We start from the raw sequence: 4640 nt of genomic DNA, 5'->3' as shown, positions 1-4640 counted from the left end.
TTTGAGGCACATGGGATCTAGCTCCCTGACCAGGGATCAAACCCACGCCTCTTGCAGTAGCAGCAGTCTTAACCTTTGGACCACCAGGGAAGTCCCTGGAGTTGGTGCTTTTGTAATATATATGTATGTATTTTATTTGCTTACTTATTTGGCTGCACTAGGTTTTAGTTTCGGCATTCAGGATCTTTAGTGGTGGCATGTAAGCTCTTAGTTGCAGCATGTGGGATCTACTTCCCTGAGTAGGGATTGAACCCACGTCCCCTGCATTGGGAGAGCAGAGTCTTAGCCACTGGACCACCAGGGAAGTTCCTGAAGTCATATTCTTATTTATTTCTAATTTTATTAATAGGACATGGCCTTAACACTTATCCTTTTGAAAATGTGTTTACCTTATTTATGATCACACACACAAAAGATTTTGTAATACCTGGACATACATATGACTGTTGACGTATTCCTTCAAATGACAAAGTTTTATTTACTATATGCATCAAGTTTGATTGTATTATTTAATTTTACGTCCTTTCTTATTGTTTTCCATCTCGATCTGAAAGGATTACCAGTCTCTCTCATTTCCAGGTAGCCCAGGGGTAAAGAATCTGCCCACCAATGCAGGAGACACAAGAGACACAGGTTCAATTTCTGGGTCAGGAAGATCCCCTGGAGTAGGAAATGGCAACCCACTCTAGTATTCTTGCCTGGAGAATCCCATGGACAGAGGAGCCTAGTGGGCTACAGTCCATGGGGTCGCAAAAAGTCAGACACAGCTGAGCACAAATTGACTCTCATTGTGTGTAGAATAAGCAAACAAAAAGGTTCTCCTTCAGTGGTTTTTTACTCACTGGCCTAACTGCTGAGGGTAAATGCAAACTAAAATTTGAATAAGATCTAAAGAGATTTCCAAATGATAATTTCTGTTTTGAGAACTTATCATAGTACTTGGTGAAATAACATCTTAAGAACCCTACCTACTTATCTCTAGATAGTCACTCAACTTCCAGAAAGTTTAAACAGAGGTAACAATTCCACAGAGCTTTTGAAGTACAAAAAGAATTGGAATCATCAAAGGTTCCTCTCATACGCTATTTCTATAGTTATTCCTAACCTCTACATTTACTAAAAGAGCAGTCAGTAGTGCTTTAAGGGACCCTGAAAATTCTCTCCCACTCTTGACAGCAGTCTGCCCGTTTCCTCCTCTTTCTTTTTCTGTCATTTTCATGTGAAGTCACTCACTGTTCCTTGTGCTTATCCCTCCCTGGAATGCCTGCTTTCTCTGCTCCTGCCTCTGAATTCCAGCAGGTGGCCAAAGTATTGGAGCTTCACTTTCAGCATCAGTCCTTCCAATGAATATTCAGGACTGATTTCCTTTAGCATGGATTGGTTGGATCTCCTCGCAGTCCAAGGGACTCTTAAGAGTCTTCTTCAACACCACAGTTCAAAAGTATCAATTCTTCAGTGCTCAGTTTTCTTTATGGTCCAACTCTCACATCCATACATGACTACTGGAAAAACCATAGCTTTGACTTTTGTTTTTACTTTTATTTTTATTTTTTTTATAAATTTATTTATTTTAGTTGGGGGCTAATTACTTTACAATATTGTAATAGTTTTTGCCATACATCGACATGAATCAGCCATGGGCTTACATGTGTTCCCCTTCCTGGACCCCCATCCCAACCCTCCGGGTCATCCCATTGCCCCGGCCCTGAGCCTTTGTCTCATGCATCGAACATGGAATGGTGTTCTGTTTCACATATGATAATATACATGCAAAGTAATGTCTCTGCTTTTTAATATACTGTCTAGGTTTGTCATAATTTTTCTTTGTCACAGCCAAGTCCTTTTCTTCCAAGGAGCAGGCATCTTTTAATTTCATGGCTGCAGTCACCATCTGCAGAGGATGGTTAAGATTCTGGCATGTGGAATTCACAGGCATGCTCATGCTGTTGTGTCCCACTCTTTGTGACCCCATGGATTGTAGCCTGCCAGGCTCCTCTGTCGCTGGGATTCCCCCGGCAAGAATACTGGAGTGGGTTACCATTTCCTTCTCCAGGGGATCTTCCTGACCCAGGAAAGGAACCTGGGTCTTCCGCATTGCAGGCAGATTCTTTACCAACTGTGCCACCTGGGAAGCCCTGGAATTCCAGGGAGGGATAAGCACAAGGAACAGTGAGTGACTTCACATGAAAATGACAGAAAAAGAAAGAGGAGGAAACGGGCAGACTGCTGTCAAGAGTGGGAGAGAATTTTCAGGGTCCCTTAAAGCACTGACTGGTACTAACCTGAAGCTCTTTCAGTAAATGTCGAGGTTAGGAATAACTACAGAAATAGCGTATGAAAGGATTCAGGACAGAAAATACAACAGTAGGTGCACTTGACTCCTATGAAAGTTAATGTAACTTAGGAAACTGGGAGTGAGTTGAACTGGTCTGTCTGCATTTTGTAAACAAAATGGTCTTCAAGATGTTTCTAAGGGTGTGTATTTATTACAGCCACTGATCACCACTACGTAATTCTGGGGTGGGAAAAGCTGACATAGCTTAAAATCTGAAATAGGGCATGGTTTAGGCTGTTAACCTACTTACATAATGCACATTCCTAGGACATGAAAATCTGGTTACAGGAGCGACCTTGGAAATGTCACTGGGTGTGTGTGGGCACTAACAGCAGATCAATTACGTGTTTTTAGAAACAGCACGAACAACACACTGAAAGGGGCTCCGAGAAAAAGATGAAAGTTCTCTAATTACAGACTAAACCAAAAGTTAAACCTTTGCAAAAATGCTGCCACCTTAAAACAGGAATCTTCTACAGCTTATGAGAGGTACCATTACATTTCCAACTTTCATCTCTCCCAGAATCTCAAGACCTTGACTGAGGTATTACTACAAATGGACCATGTTTTCAAAAGGATTCAACTTATGAACGTTTCCATGTGTGTGTTAGGATAAACATTGGTTTATACGTCAAGTATGTCTCTACAGGGTAAAGCAAGATTAGCCTGCTGACATGTGTTTTAAAAGAAAACTAGTTCATTAGGAGAAAACCATTTCACCTGAAATAATTGCAGTTCCTAATAACACAGTCCTTCTGTAGAGCACAGGGAACTATACTCAGTATCCTGTGATAAGCCATAGTGGAAAAGAATATGAAGAATGTATATATATGTGTATCTGAGTCACTTTGCTGCACAGAAGAAATTAGCACATTGTCAAATCAACTGTACTTCAATAAATAAAGTTTTAAAAAATCATAGCAATCAAAATACTAGTATGCAAAAGGAGAGCTCGAGGACTCCTTTATAGGTACAATCTCCATTAGGCACTCTGCCGTTCATCTTTTTTCTAAAGCAGTCAGAACTTGGGAACTTTTTTTTAACCAGTTTTTTTTTTTCTTTCTTAGTATAATTGCTTTACAATGTTGTGTTAGTTTCTGCTGTACAGCAAAGGGCATCAGCTATAAGTATACATCTATCCCCTCCCTCTTGGACCTCCTTCCATCCCACCCAGCCCCATCTCCCCCACCCCCCCCACCCCTTCTAGAGCTCCACAGAGCTGAGCTCCCTGTGGTATACAGCAGCTTCCCACTGTTTTACACATGTGTATGTATATCAATCCCATTGTCTCAGTTCGTCCCACCCTCCCCTTCCCGCTGTGTCCATGTCCATTCTTTATGTCTGCATCTCTGTTCCTACGTTGCAAATAGGTTCATCTGTACCATTTTTCTAGATTCCACATATATGCGTTAATATATGATACTTTTCTCTTTCTGAGAAGAACCTGGGAATTTGCATTCTCTGCTATTACAGTGTATCAGAGAGAAAGACGTTCCCACTTCTTTTGAGGTAAAACCAGCACCTCTGAAGAACAGCAGTTGAACTAGCTGTGTTAGTGTTTTCCAGAGAAACTGAAGCCGTAGGATACTGCACACAATAGAGACAGAGATTTACTATAAGAAATTGGCTCACATGACTGTGGAGGCTGACAAGTCTGAAATCTGCAGGGCAGGCCAGCAGGTTGGAGACTCAGGGAGGCTGGGGACCCGTGGAGAGCTGATGCTGCAGGTCGAATCTGAAGCCATCTGAAGGCAGACCTCCCTTTTCCTGGGAGAATGCTTTTTTTCTCTTATGGCCTCCAACTGATGAGATGAGATGAGGCCCATCCACATTATGGAGGGCAGTCTGTTTTATTTAGAGTCAGCTGAGTATAAATGTTAATCACATCTAACAAAGAACCTCCACAGCAACAGCTAGACCGGTGCTTGACCAGACCAGGCATCCAGTCTGGGTACCACAGCTGAGCTGGGTGGACACATAAAATTAACCATCATGTTAGTCAAGAGTCAAACATCTTCAGTAGACAGATTTATTATTGACCTCTGTGTTGAATAGAAAGCAGGTACAGCCACTATGGAGAACAGTGTGGAGATTCCTTAAAAAACTGGAAATAGAATTGCCATATGACCCAGCAATCCCACTACTGGGCATACACACCGAGGAAACCAGAATTGAAAGAGACACGTGTACCCCAATGTTCATCGCAGCACTGTTTATAATAGCCAGGACATGGAAGCAACCTAGATGTCCATCAACAGACAAATGGATAACAAAGCTGTGGTCCATATACACAATGGAATATTAC

The 4640-nt window shown here is 41.8% G+C and overlaps 1 non-coding gene across 1 annotated transcript; it reads right to left on the bottom strand.

Annotated features, from left to right (window-relative positions):
• Positions 1–231: 231 nt before the first annotated feature.
• TRNAG-CCC (transfer RNA glycine (anticodon CCC)) lies at positions 232–304 on the bottom strand. The gene has a single exon. It is a non-coding gene; the product is annotated as a tRNA-Gly (tRNA).
• Positions 305–4640: the final 4336 nt, after the last annotated feature.

Source organism: Giraffa tippelskirchi, chromosome 6 (genome assembly GCF_054371585.1).
Source record: "Giraffa tippelskirchi isolate mGirTip1 chromosome 6, T2T-mGirTip1v1.2.pri, whole genome shotgun sequence".
Taxonomy (NCBI): Eukaryota; Metazoa; Chordata; class Mammalia; order Artiodactyla; family Giraffidae; genus Giraffa; species Giraffa tippelskirchi.
This window is presented reverse-complemented; position numbering and strand designations above follow the sequence as displayed.